The sequence below is a fragment of the Peromyscus eremicus genome, chromosome 2, assembly GCF_949786415.1.
Source record: "Peromyscus eremicus chromosome 2, PerEre_H2_v1, whole genome shotgun sequence".
Taxonomy (NCBI): domain Eukaryota; kingdom Metazoa; phylum Chordata; class Mammalia; order Rodentia; family Cricetidae; genus Peromyscus; species Peromyscus eremicus.
In genome coordinates, this window is record NC_081417.1 from 18,160,353 (window position 1) to 18,176,089 (window position 15,737).

Below are 15,737 nucleotides of genomic sequence, written 5' to 3' on the forward strand. Positions count from 1 at the left end.
AGTCCTGGCTTGAAGAGTGGAAAGTATGTGTTGAAAGCTGTTTTTATCACATGCAGCATTCTTGAAAGTCTTCATGACAGGCTGCCACATTATGAAACAAGCAATTGCAAAGAATTCCTTTCCAGTAGTTCTAAACTAGTACTAAAATGTTAAACAAAAGCTTAAACAGAATGGTGAAAAACCCCCTTGTGTGATTCGGTATTAATAAGGCAATTATATTTTTATTAATATATTTTATTTCAACTTCAATATTCCTGCTGAAATCTTCATTTGAAATGGAACAAAACAATAAGAACTTGGCTTAAATTGGCTTGACTCACAAAATAGACATGCCTTCAGAGGCCTGCCTTCCTCCAGGACAAAGCTTCACTTTTACCACAATGTACACAGGCTTTTCAACTTCTCTTTTAGAATTATGTTCATCACTCAGTTTGTCCTGAACATTTTGACCTTCTCAGATTCATTTATTTTATTTTTTAATTCAATTTGCTCTTTGGCACCTGTGTACGTATATATTATGAATTCTGATTAATTCTCACACTGACTGTCTCTCATCTTTCTCCCTTCCCTGCCAAACCCCCTCTTCCTGGGTAACTTCTTTCCCACTGTTTATGTCTTCTCATTCTGTTGGTGCCCCTCTGGGTTTTGCCAGCTCCGCCTGTGGAACTCTGGGATTGGAACTCACAGTGGAGTCTGGCCAGTATACTGGTGGTCACACAACTGAAGACAGTGGCTATCAGTGGCCCACAATGCAGCAGTGAGGATTAAAGGCCCCAAAGCCCCTCCCAGTCCATGACTAACAGTTGAGAATCTTGTGCCAGTCCAGTGCAGGTAATCTCAACTGCTGGGAGTTATGACCACCTGTGAGTACTGTGTCTGGAGGAAGGGATCTTGCTGCCTCCCCCATCTTTCAGCTCTTACATTCTTTGCATCCCCTCCTCTGCATTGTTCCAGGAGCCTCACAGGGATTAGCATAAATGACATGTTGAGGACCAAACCCTCTTCCTATTCTCAGCATCTTGGGCAGCTGTGAGTCTATGCATTGACTGCCCTTCACTGCGAGGAAAAGCTTCTCTTATTAGAGTTGTGGGTAGCCTTAGTCTAAGAGTATAAACACATATTTAGAAGGCACATTGACATTTTGTCTGTTTAGCTAACCAGCAATAGTAATTTCCCTCATATGATCTATGAACTTCTAAGACAGGCTTTCCTTATTTATTAAAGTTTCTCATTCAATATATTTTGGGCATACTTTTTCCTCTCCAAACTCCTTCCAGACCCTCCCTACCCCTACCTATTCACATGACTTTGTTTGTATGCTCTCTCTGTCTGAAAACCTTAGAAAAATGAAAATAAAAACAAATATTTCTTGTTGTTGTTGTTGGTGGTGTTGTTGTTGTTGGTGGTGGTGGTGTGTGTGTGTGTGTGTGTGTGTGTGTGTGTGTGTGTGTGTCTGTTGGCCAATTACTCCTGAGTAAGAGGCCCACCCCAGTGACACTCCATTGGAGAAAATTGATTTTTCCCTCTGACAGTGGGTATGGTTTGCAAATAGTTTCTTGGTCAGGGGTGGGACCCTATGTCCACTTCCCCTCGGTGCTCTGACCCCATCTGACTTGTGTCTGTGCAGCTCTTGTGTGTGCCACCACAGTGTCTGTGAGTCCACCTCTGCAGTCACATTGTTTCTGGAATACACTGACTGGAGGCACCCACCCAGCACCTCTGATTATTACCGTCGGTGTCTCCTCTTCCCCAGAGCTCCCTGAGCCATAGGGAAGGAGTGGGAGGTTCCATGTCTCCTCCAGGTCACAGCCACAAATACACCAACAAACAGAGCCAAGCTCAGCCTTGTACCTCCATGGAAATTTAAGTGTATTTTTTTCTGATCATTGAAAACAATTCTGTAAATTTTTATGGATTTCATTCATGTGTTGTTTGAACATTTTCGAAGGTTTTAAATATTGTGGTTTATCAAAATCAAAACAACAAAACATGATCATCTGTCAAAAACAATATCAGAATCTGTGGTACAAAATGAACATCTGGGGAGGATTGCTGAGTCACACCAAAAGGACCGAGTATGTTTTGCAGGGGCTCGAAGAACATCAGATAACATCCAAATCCCATGTAATTCAGATTTAAGCATATCAGACTTAAACTGAAGGCTGCCAAGGACAAGGAGAAAATTTATCATGGAGAAAGCAGCAAGATAAACATTAATTGAGGACTATGGGTGAGAATACAGAATAATGGACTCACTAGCAACCAAACCAGTAGTAAAAGGGTATGTATGAAAGTATTTAAAGTGTTTAAGGAAAGCATCATTGTTAGAATTCCTCGCTCCTCCCCCAGCTACCTGACTGTACATGTGCTGTCCAGTAGCCAGGCAAGATGCTTAGTGATCCCAGGTCCTTTACATCCTACATAATCTGTGCGCTGCATGATCACGTAATTTGCCCACAGTGTGACCACGTAATCTATTTGCATGTGTGGCATAGCTACATAAGCCCATATGCACATGTGTGGAGAGAATCTATAAAAGCAGGTTCCACATATCCCTTCTCCTCTTCCTGCATGATTTTTTTCATAGGCCTAAGCACCCCCTTCTATTTCTTCCCCTTAATAAACTCTTATAGTGGGTTTTGATGTACCTCGTGGCTTTTCTTGCACGGTAAACAGTCCCACTTAATGAATAACATTGCGCTGCTTAATAAATAACAATCATGACATAGGATTCTATATCCAGTATGCCATGCTTCAACAGAGAAAGTGAAATCAAGATTTCTACAGGCAAACAAAAGCAAAATAATTCATTGCCTGCCACTGGAGCTGCCCTGAAAGAAATGGAAGAAACTGTTCTTTAGGGAGAAGGAAAGAAAGATTGGTAATAAACTCAGAGCCACATAAAACAGCATCAGAGAAAGAGGCAATGGAAGTGGAACACGATGTCTTATGTTTCTTATTCTGAATGACTCTGAGAGATGACCTTATGACACCAAAAGCATGTCCATGATCACAGCTCATTAATTGTGACAAATATATCACAGTAATGTAAGATATAGTATGAAAAGTTAGGTGTTGGGTTCATGAGAATTTTCTATATAGTATTGGTACCTTTAATTTTTAAAATGTGTTTATCGGTTATAATGTAAAGAATTATGTGGAGGGGAGGAGGGTCAGTATATGGTAGACATCACGTCTCCAGTGTTAGCCACATTTATATTTGATGTGGCATCTCTCCCTGGCCTGGAACTCAACAAGCAGGCTAGGCTGGGTGGTTTTTGAGACCCAAGAAACTGTGCCTTTCTCTGCCTCCCCACTGGTGGAATTACAAGCATAAATCACCAATCACCATGCCCAGATCTTCTTACATGAGTTCTGAGGATTGAACTCCGGTCCTTATGCCTGCAAAATGTCCTGTCCTAGTTACCTTTAAGTGGCTGTCACCTCTAAGTGGCTAGAGTCACCTGAGCAGGGATTAATTAAGGGATTGCCTTGATCAGATTAGCCTGTGGGCATGTCTATGGGTATTGTCTGGGTTGTTAATTGGTTTATAAGGGCCCAGCCCCACTTTGGGTGGGCAGTACCATTCCCTGGGAAGATGATCCTGAGCTGTATAGGAAAGTTAGCTAGGTGTGAGCCTGGGACTGAGCCAGAGAACCATCCAGTAAGCAGCATATTTCAATGGTTTCTGTTTCATATTCCTGCCTTGAGTTCCTACCCTGATTTCCCTCAATGTTGGACTGTGACCTGGAAATATGAGATAGATTAAACCCTTTCTTCCTGTAAGCTGCTTTTAGTCAGAGTGTTTTATCACAGTAATAGAAAAGAAAGGAAGGCACAAGGCACACTCTATCAACAGAGCTGTCTCCTAGGCCTCGAGAATTTTTACCTCATATTTTATTGACTGTAGTCATTACAACAACTTCATAGAATAGTTATTCCTTCTTATTCTTTTCAGGTAGAAAAACAACCCAGAAAACATAAAGAGGTAAAGTGGCTGACATGAGGTCACAGCACATCTCCTGGGACACGTTCCCGGAGGCCAGTCTTCAAGGCTAGTGTCAGATCCACCGAGAGCTCATGTGCCTCTGCAGACTCATCCTGCTTCTTCCCGGAATGGCCAACATACTGACAGGTTTTTATTGTCCACTTGTGTCTCATCTGAGCAGAGGGAACCTCAACTGAGAAATTGCCTCCATCAGACTAGCCTGTGGGCATATCTGTGGGGAATTGTCTTGATGGATGACTGATGGGGGAGGGCCCAGCCCACTGTGGGTGGCATCATCCGTAAGCAGGTAGGCCTGGGCTATATAAGAAAGCTAGCAGAGACCGAGAGAGGAAGTAAGCCAGTAAGCAGCATTCCTCCATGGTGCTTGCCTCTGTTCTGCTTGAGTTCCTATCTGCCTTCTCTCAAAGACAGGCTATAACCTGGAAGTGTGAGATAACACAAACTCTTTCATTCCAAAGTTGCTTTTGGTGTTTATCATAGCATCAGAAAGCAAATTAGGAAAGCTACCAAATATTTAGACACTTACCAGGAAATCTATCTGTTATACCAGAATATTTTCATTACTTTGGAATTGTGCTGGGAATATTAAAAAATAAACTTAGAGAATGAGTGAATATTACTGAAAAAAGAGACACTTAATGTCACTTCTACTGAGAACTAACAATAACATTTTATGTGAGATTAAAAATAAGGAAACCAAATACACCCCCAGTTACTGAGGCTTTCAGATAATGACAAATAAAGTATTCGTTAGAGGAACATTTAATTATTTATAGAGGACACAGATTCAAAATTAACAGCATAAAGCATACTCCAATTACAGACAAACTTAACTCACAAGTGAAAAATAAATTTGATACAGACCTAGGAGAGTTCAGCCCATAGCTGACTCGCTTCCTTTCCCCCCACCTCACCTTCATCCCTGACTGATCATCTCGGCTTTTCCTCCAACAGAAGAAAAGGCATCATTTTCACTTCATCAGAAGCCATTCTCCCTTCTTTGGATGAAACTGATTTTTACAAGGAAGATCACTAGTTCTTTCTCACTGGACTGCAGCTTTTAACATCCCACCCCATTCTGTGTATGTGTGTGTGTGTGGTGTGTGGTGTGTGTGTGTGTGTGGTGTGTGTGTGTGTGTGTGTGTGTGTGTGTGTGTGTGTGGTGTGGTGTCACATGTCCACATGTGGACATGTGACTATTTGGCCACTCAGAGAAAACTTCAGATTTTTACAAACTCATCATGGAGAAAAGGCCTCTCATTTTTGTCCTACTGAACTGGTGCCACGTGGTTCAGGAGGTAGCTTGCCACCGCAGGTAAGAAAGCCTACCTACCAGAAGACTAGCAGAAGAAACTACAACTGAGAAGCGGAGTTAGAGAGAGAGAAAGAGAGAACAGTTTCTGAATACTTGGATCTGACTGAGCCTGAAGCCATACAGTTCCTGGGTGTGTCAATGTTAAAAACTGGCGATTTCCCAACTTTAGTTACACTATTTCAAAATATTTAATTTAAACTTAATTGGTCCTAACCGAATATACATCTTTGTTTTCCTCTGGTTTTCTGAACCTTTACCCTTCCTCAGAGAATTAATGCAGAATAATTATTACATAAGCCTTCCTAGGCCACTCTATGCCTGGGGACCTTTCTTATTAGAAATTTTTTACACCTGTAGTCTTAGTAGTCACCGGGGCTCTGGATATCTCTTGCATCATTGAAGACATTGTTATTCAGTTTCCACATGCTTACATGATACTAAGTTCCCACAGGCCACCCTCATCCAGCAGTGATCCCCTTCTTTTCACATCACTAAAGGTTTCTTATTGATTAACTAAATTTTCTCAAATCTATGTACAATATTAAAGAGGAATCCCTTTCATTTCTCAAATCTTTAGTGTGTCCTATGAATATGAAGTCTAGCAAGAGCTCAGTACTGGTCCAGTCCACCTTTCACGGCGAATCTACAACTGAAGAATCCTGTCTTTAGGACCTACAGGGAATCGGTGAAGGAAGCTGACATGTTTGCATTATTCATAATACTAAACACCATCTATGGGGATTTACCTTTCTTTTTCTTCCCAATTTCCCCACAAATGAAATTTTATGATTGCTACCTAAAAAGCAAGAAAATAAGCTCAGAGAGATTAATTCTCCAATATCACAGCATAGTAAATGTATCCTAAAGTTTATATATCCTTTTCTCTTTGTATTCTCAAAAACTAGGATATTCTGTGGCACACAAAGGATGTAGATCAAAATATCTGGTGTATATACAAACGAAAAAACCCAAAAAAGTCAAGGTTAACATTTGATCTGTGTGGTTGCATATCTCCATTATACCATGCATCTTCAAATACGATAATAGTCAGGATAATTCCACATTTCCTCTCTTTTGTTCTCAAATTACTTTGAGTTACTCAGTATTATTCATCCATTATAGAAGATCAATATTTCTACTCTGAACAGAGCAACACTCTGCAGAGATGAGCTGTGGCAAATAAGGTGCCCTAGCTAGGTGCTAAGCCCCTTAAGTTAGAAGGGACTCTGGATACAAACTTTATTTATAATCTTTATGTCCTTGAGTTTTGTCTCAGATTACTCTTGCATAAAACGGGAACAATGATATCACCCTCTCTGTGGAATCTCATGAAGACTGGCTAGCATCTGGTATGAAGAAATGTTTTAATAAGTTATTTACTATTAGTAGTACAACAATTTCATTTGATGCATGAACTAATATTCTCAAGATTATATAAAACTTGGTAATATACGGACTATTAAATTTCAGAGTTTTATAAAACTATGTGTGATTTAGAATGTCTTGAGAAACACAGAAATATCACAGGTGTTTGTAGGAACTTTCATAAATAAAAGTGATACAAACATTGCAAAGAATTAAGCTCTTAATATGAGGCTCTTGCTAAGCAGTTTCACTACCTACCTTGAGTACCGAAACCAGAAAACAAATGTGCTTCCCACTCCAACTGCCAAGCACAAATATGTGCTGTTGAACTCCTTCATTTTTTCTAACTAACCCTTCAATTAATTAATAGTTATTTGCTAATTATAAGTAAAAAAAAAGTCACATTCACTTTGTAATCACTGTTCTTTTACCGCTGACCTATTGATGCCTTCAATAGCTCTACTCTGGTGGGTTTTATGATGTGCTGAGTCTAGACTCCAGAGGCTCTGGACTAGCAGGAACATGTGGAATGAGAAGCCATTGGATATTGACAGTGGAACCGACAGGCATGCTAATGAATTGAATGCATAATTACTAGAAGAGAGGGAACATGGAAGTGGTTGAAGCTTTTGGCTGGAGTCGCTGCTAACTGGTGGCCCTGTCCTCAGACAGGAGAGACTTCTGAGGAGTAGAGCAGGGGGCTAGGACCAGATGTTATGTTTCAGACATCAATGTGGGCACTGTCCAATATATACTTTTACAACTTGAGAACTTGTCTTCCTTATTCTCAGTGTTTATGACTGAGCTCTTGCTAATTCACTTCCCTGGAATCGCTTGTCCCCTAAATCCTCAATAGGATGAACTGAACTTTTCCTCAACATCCCAGGCAAAATTAGGCTCATTTCCCTTCACAGCATCACAACTATTTCATGTTTATGACAAACCTACCACAGATCAGGAGTTACACTTGTTGCTAAGCATAATAAGATGTAAAGTCCCTGTTTGAAAAGTGAGTATGTATGTATATATACACACACATACATAACTTTATATATACACATTTATATAACTTTATACATATATAATTTTACATAAAACATTTATATTTATATAACTTTATACACACACATGTATATAAACCTTTATATAACTATATAACCCTATAGAGACCAAGGGAACACATCCATAGACTAGCTGTACGATGTGGTAATATATGATGCTATGGATGGAAGAATCTAAGATAATTGGGTGAAGCATCAGTATTTGTTAAGTTTACCTTTCTCACTCGTGACATTTTCATGTGATTTCAACTTCAACGGTCCCATGAGGTAAGCATATGGGTATATGTTTATAGGTGTCAAAAGGATTTGACAAATTGACCCTTATTTATAAAGAATTCCTTTGTTGTCTTAGGGTTACCATTGGTGTGATAAAACACCATGACCAAAAGCAAGTTGGGGAGAAAAGGCTTTATTTGGCTTACACTTCCAGATCATAGTCCATCTTTGGAGGAAATCGGGATAGGAACTCAAGCAAGGCTGGAACCTGAAGATCGGAGCTAATGCAGAGGCCATGGAGGAGTGCTGCTTACTGGCTTGCTTCCCATGGCTTGCTTAGCCTGCTTTCTTATAGAACCCAGGACCACCCAGGAATGGCAGCATCCAAAATGGACTGGGCCCTCCCCCATCAACAACTAATTAAGAAAATGCCCTTCAGCTGGATCTTATGGAGGCATTTCCTTAATTGAGGTTTCCTCCTTTGAGATAACTCTAGCTTGTGTCAAGTAGACATAAAACTTGCCAGCATATTCTGCCAAACAGAATTCATAGAAGGCTGAATGGAAAGGATAAACTTTATTGGAGACCAATGGTTTGAAAGTCATTTCCAGCAGACAGAGCTATGCTTGTACATACACAGAGAGAGGTCATCTGGAGTTCAGTGTCCTACAGACACTAATGGAGGTAAGTAAGTAGGTAATGCCCTGCTAAAGAGCCTGTGCTTCATCCTGTGGACAATGAGTAGCAAATGTAGAATTCCAAACACACAAACAGAAAGATTACTCCAGGATGGCCCCTAGGGAAGACTTCTACCATGGCATTCATTATAATGTATAGTTCATGTCTAAATCAAATATATTTCTCCCTCAAAACTATGAACTTTGACTGTCACGCCAGACTCCTGCCTAGGGATCAACTGTCTGGAAACTTTGCAGAAGTCAGTTGAAGTAGTCGTCTCCTTGGCCATGCCTTCCCAGCAAGAGAAGCCTTTGCCCATGGATCAGGTGTAATGTCCAGTGGGAATGGACATATGGGCCGAACCTGAGTAAAATCCAGAGTCCATTTGCTGAAGCTACCATCAGACATAGGGATCTAATTAACAATGTAACGGAGAAATATAATCCCATCAGGCCTTTTTTATAGGATTGTCCAGCAATGTCTCAGGGACACCACTTGGTGAATAATTTCCCCAAACCTGTGAGTTTGACAGCTGGGTACTTCACTGGAATAGCATGCTCCAAGGATGCACACTGACATCAAATGGCCATCTTAATGTTCTGTATCTTTTCCATCTGTTAAGAGTTATCATGGTCTCTTATGTAACCCCTCCTCTGAGTCACTCAAACTGCTACCCTTTCTATCTTACCCCTTTGCCAGCTGAAAGCAGTTAGGGCAGTCTGTCCCCCAACTACTAACAGCAGTTAGGGTGACCTCTGGGCATCACGGGGGTGAGGGACCATGGTTAGATTTCCTGACAGGCAGACAGAGAGAGAGTGGACATAGGTAGGTAATAAAGGTAGTGAGTTTACAAGACTGGCTGGCTTCTTGCTCAGGCAAGAGACTGACAGTTCCTACCTAACAAAGGCCTTACCTCTCATCCCAACAGGCCCCCTGCTTGAAGTGCAAGGCTGGATCCGGCATGTTTACATAACAGTTGGGAGCCATCCTGTCTTTCTCCAAAATGACCAACCCTAAATTAGGGAAGGACCACCCCTCAGAGACTTTAAAAGCCCCAGACCTCAAGGAGAAGTTGAGCTCAGCCTCCCAAGCCCCACCCCACACCTACTTTGCAGAAAGTCTTTTCTTTCTGTCTTTCCATGTGTCTGCTGTATATGTGTGTCTCCTCAGCCCTAATAAAACTCTTTCTTTACTGGCAAAAAAAAAAAAAAAAAAAGAAAGAAAGAAAAAGAAAAAGAAAGAAAGAAAAAAAAGAAAAGAAAAAACAACAACAAAAAACCAAACTTCATTTTAACTAAATTCTGCTCTGTTCCCTGGTATTCTGTTCTCTGACTTCTGAGTGGCCATTTACTGGGCCCAGAAGTTGAATCTAGATTTCCTTCTGTGATATCTGATAAGCCTTGCTATGTAAAGACCAGAATTTTCACGATTTTCTACTTCTGGAAGAAAAGTAACACATTTGTGAGTGTGAAACTGCTTTACATATCAGAAAAAAAGAACTATGGGAATAGAAAATTTGTTTTCCCTTATTTTGTTAAAAATAAATCATTAGAGTCAGAATCTGCACTCTAGAGTTCTTCCCACACTCTCGGCACTGTGTGCTGTTCCTCACAGGGTCCTTCTTAGGGCACAGCTTAAGTGGCTCATTGCTCAGAGATACGGCTTTGGCTTCCAGGGTGGTAGGTGTCTAGTTGACTCTCCATTATACCTAAGAAGAGTCGTGGGCACAGAGTTATCTGAGAGTCCTTCTGGCAAATTGTCTTATTCTGTTTCATATCCATTTTAAGAAATGAGTGAGAAGTTATGAAATAAAAATCAACCTTGTGCCAATAATGTTAATTTCTGGGCATGCATCTCAATCTTTCCATTTTATTTGGGGCCACGTTCCTGATTACAAACGGGCAGGATTTGGGACTTCGCAAGGTGGAGGGATACCCGTCTGTGAAGCACACATTAAAGCACAGCTTCTTGACAGTTTCCAAAGACCACAGACCTCTCTAAGGCTCCGAGGTGAGCCTTAGAGGCGAAAACCTCGCCTCTCAGTAAAGAAGCTCTACCTACCGAACCTTTGTTTTAGTCTCTACCTATCTTATTTTCATGAGAAGATCAAATAAACCAACCTCTTGGAAATGATCTTGAAAGGCTTTTTAATCAATCCTCATACAATCAATTCAATATTCACTGACTATAACCCAATGTTGTCTTCAAAATAAATAAACAATATGTGAACTGTTGCCCAGGATTTTTCTTAGCTAATGCTATTTCCTGGAGATTTGCTAGTCATGCATTTATACCCTTTTCAGCTTTCCAGTGAAATATTTAACACATTAAATAAATGTAACTATCGTGTATTGAAAAAACAGAACACCAGACTTTTGTAGACTTGGGTTACAACTACAACAAATAGTTATGCATTCACATGCTAAAATATATACAATGTGTATATATATATAAAAATGAATAAGTCAATTTGGAGTACAAAAAGTCTTGAGCCTTGATTCATAATGCTGGTTCTGTTGTTAGCATGAGATATAACTCAAAGATAATTATTTAACCCTTATGGTTTCATTTGGTCCAATTAAAAAAGAAACAATGGCTATAAATATGAGCTATTATTACCTTGGTTGAAATTACTGCTGCACTGCTGGTGAAAAGTTGTCATCAATAGCCTTACTAAGCTGTGGACCTTGCATGCAACAGTTCAGGCAAGATGAGCTCACTGGTAAACAGTGGCAAACCTATCATGGAGGTAACCTTCCATTTTCTGATTGGATTTGATGCCTGCTTTACATGAGGAGTTTCACATACGATACTGTAAACATGATCAACAGCCTATGGCTGGGCCAGGGAGTCTGAAGTGAGGAAGCTACTGTTGTTGTTTTGCTGAATGGACATGATATATCTGTCAAATTACCTTCAGAATAACAATGCTACATACACAGAAGAGTTTTGCCACCAACTTTGGTCAAAGAAGCATCTTTTTTTTTTTGTCATGTGACTTTTAATAGCTCAAAGTACTGAGAATAAATGACTTTTGAAGCCCACTCCTAAGTGAGACAACTATATTGTAGTTGTCTCCACCTTGCTCCTCCCCGAGCCTCAGGGAACATTGCTGAAGAAGTGGAGAGAAAAAAGTGTAAAAAAAAAAAAAAAATCAGAGGAAGATGTGGGGAGCAATGTGGAACCCTGACTTTTGAGAGTTACATGTCTACTGTATGCCTGACCTCACAGCACGTATAACAATACACACAAGGTCTACACAAGATCGGACCTGCCAATACCCTGTCATGGAATTGGGAAGTGTGGGGGCTTCATCCTTCTCTGAGAATGTGTAAGCAGTTAATAATCGATGAAGGAAAAAACGTTTTCTTCAAGAATGCCCCTGTGAGAAATCCTAATGAAACTCAGTAAGTCACCAAAAGTAAAAGAAGAAAAAGAAAAAGGCATGAAAGAAGAAGAGGGGAAAACTGGGAAGAGGTAAAGAAAGGATTAGTGAGGGAGGAGAGGGTGTGTGTGTGTGTGTGTGTGTGTGTGTGTGTGTGTGTGTCTGTCTGTCTGTGTATGTGTGTGTGTGTGAATATATTATTCATTAAGAAATATCATAATGAAATCCATTATTGTGTATAGGTAACATAAAACAATAAAAAGTAAAATGCTTCAAAAGTATAATCTCATTTAATTCTTAAGACAGTTTTATGAGAATACTTTCATTAACCCATTTCCCAGATGAGGAAACACAGGAAAGATGAATGACTTGTTCAGTATTATGCAGCTAGACAGAGTAAGAGGCAGGGTACTGGAGCTCTTTTTCCTCAAATTCTGTTCTTCCTGTGGCTTTAAACTTTCACTTTCTGTGAACTTTCAGACTGATTCAAAACAATGTGTATTAAGATCTTAGGATTGGTCCTAGGCCATAATAGTCAACCATAAATTTTAGTCACTATTAATAATTGGTAGAAATAGCTACATATTAATCAAGGGTGAAACTTGATTAAATAAATTCACATGATTTGGTTTCCTCTACAGATTTCAAGGTCAAATTGTTGATAATGACCTTCTTACAAATATTCATATCTATTTATTGAGCACCTATGTCATGGCAGGCACTTTGCTCAGACTTTGGGACCTCAGACAGCTCTGCCCTCACAGACTAGAGTAACTGAAAGCCAGAGGAGAACTACGTCACAGGGCAGTTCAGTCGGAGGTTAGTCATTACACAGAGGTCACAGCCGCCATTTATTCACCCTAACCATTTGCTGACAAGCTCAGCAGTGGATCTGAGCAAGTGCATATCAACAAGAGGGACTGGATGCCACTATTCACCACTAGAAGCCTTTTCATTTTGCTTTTTACTAAGCTAAAGAAAATCTTTTGGCCCAGACGCAGAGCAATAAACACCGTATGATCTTAGTTATATGTAGAATCTGAAAAATGTCAAACCCATAGAAACAGAGAGTAGAGTGGCAGTTGCCAAGCACTGGGCGTAGGAGAAATGAGGTGATGTTGTTAGAAGGATACAAACGTCCAGTCATAAAACGAGCAAGTTCTGGGGACCTGCTGTGTACTACGGGTGCCGATGAATGTGTTAATCAATTTGGTGCTACCCATTGCATAAATGAGGACATACAGCCTAATGTCATATTATATACAGTTAATGTACACAATTCTATTTTGCCAATTAAATATCCTCAAGTAAAAATTACAAGTAAAGTATTTTTTACGAATTTGAAATATGCCTGTGTACTGCTATCATTTTCATTCAGGCCATGTGTGAGGAAGCTTCTTCAGAGTTCTGCATCTCTGGGTTTAATTTTGGGCTTTGGAGATCAAAGAACTGGTAACTCCCCTAAGCAACACTGTTTTCAAGTCTGTCTTTCTGCTTAGGATCCTAGCCTGTGATTTAAAAACAACAACCAGACCAAGAACTATCTCTTTAGGACACCATTATTATAGCTAATCCCTAATCATGTACTTTCTCCCATTTACCCAGCAGCTTCTCTTCTATGTCAAACAGAGTCCAAATGCTAATTCTGTCCTCTGGCAGGCGAACTCTCATTCTGTTTATTGCGTCTCATCCCTTTCATTATTTCAGCACCAATTAAGCTGTCCACACGGGTTTCCATCACATGAGAGTCTGTTACCAAGAGAGCAAATACACATAATGGCTGCTGATTTGCAACTATAAAATACAATAATTAGATGGTACAGAAAGATGGCTACTTTTTATCTTCTTATTTACACTAGATCACCCCCCTCTCCTTTTCTTTTTCAACTCAGCATGACCGGTAAATAGCCTTGTGTTTCCTCCCCACCCAATCCTGCTAAAGGAGATGTTACCGAAAGATCACCAGTTGCTTCGTATAGCCAAGGCATCAATCATGACACAAAAAGAGCTCACAACTTGGAAATTAAGTTGCTGTTGTGTGAGAGGCACTACACTAGAGGTTTTACATCATCTCATGTGTTATTTACAATGATCCTGACATACATGGAGTCACACAGTAGAAGAACTGTGATTGAAGTCTAGACCTGCTAAACTCCAAGCTTCCTCCAACTTTACACCAAGAGTCAGAGTGAAGAATAAGGTGGAGAGAAGGCACAGAGGAATGGACAGATCGAAGCAGTGTATCGTGGGCAGAGTATCTTCATTAGTAACTTAGTAAGCAAATATCCACTAGTGGAAAAGTATGCACTGGGCATAGTGTCGATGCAAAAGACAGATTTCTGCCCTAGAGAAGCACATTTGGCTAAGGGAACTGGAATCTCGGGGGATCAACTTCAGCCCTTCACTGTGATGATCTATATATGCGGAAGGGTTAGGAACTCAGAGAGTGGGTGGGGCCCGGTAGCATAGGGAAGACTTCTTAGAATACGATGCCTTGTGAGCGAGACCACATGCGATATGTGTACATTCTCAAGCTTCCTACAGTGGAATGCCATAATAAGCCATGGTTAAAGCAGGCCTGTATCATGGAGGTGAGCGAATGGAGAAATGCTCAGGAAACTGTGTTTCAGAGGATGGCAGGGTAAACACAGGCAAAGACTGTGAGAGGCTAAGAGCAGGGAGAAGGTGGTTTTGATCACGTGGTTAAAACCAAGCACTGGGAAAGGGAGTGGGGAACAGAAAGGAATCACAGGGGAGGAGTTGTCGGAAGTACAGGAAATGGAACTGGCGAACAGATATTCTGTGTAGCATAACTGTGAGGTTACTGTCAGCCACTACATTCATTCATGTGAATAGATTCATCAGATGATTTTTGTCGTGAATATGGATTGTGGTAACCGGATTTTACTATGATTGTGGGATATGATAGTTTTGATAGAAAGCAGAGTGATCGATAAAAAGGTAATATCAGGACTTGATCAGAGTTTTGAGATCCAAGGAAACAAAGGTGCAACCTGTAAGAATAAGGAGCTTCAGGTGAGAGAGGCCAGGTATATCAGAACAGGAGGCAGGTGCTGAAATACACAGCAGCTACATAAAGACCAGTGTGCTGTGTTACCCCAGGCCACTAGGGCCAGATACCAGGCAAGGTGCTAAAGGATCAGATATGAAAGCATCCTCACTTCCATATTCAAGAGTAATGAAGTGATACAAGTGAATAAAAGGCATCCCTGAATTGGTAATATAACAATTTCTGCAACATAATTTGAAAGAAAATATTCTGATGGTCACACAGAGGTTTATGTTATCAGACTCCGGATCCTTTCTCAGAACTCCCTGGATGGACAATTAGGTATTGGGAAGAAAGGTGTGCAGTGTCAGAAAAGCTCTTCTGGATCTGGATGCTTAAGGACAAACACAAAAACATGTTTTAATGGGCATATCTGACTGCAATCTTGCCTTGGAGATAAGAAATGAGATTTCCAGAATGGGAAAGAAGTCTTTGTATCCTGAAACCGACAAGCCACTCTTACTAGTAATATAAAAGTAGTGAAATATTTCAGTAGAACAGACTTAACAAGCTCTGATTCTATGGGACGAAACTTCTGGCAGAATCAAGGAGCAAAAAATACTTAAAAGCTCATAATTGGACTTAGCGTAGCTGCCTCTAAATTTCCAGGGCAGATTTTTATTTTTGGTTTGCCGTCT

At 40.4% G+C, this 15,737-nt stretch overlaps 1 protein-coding gene across 1 annotated transcript in view; it reads right to left on the reverse strand.

The window, feature by feature from the left end:
- The window catches only part of Necab1 (N-terminal EF-hand calcium binding protein 1), a 150,075-nt gene that overhangs the window by 125,862 nt on the left and 8,476 nt on the right, over nucleotides 1–15,737 (reverse strand). The window lies entirely within an intron of this gene.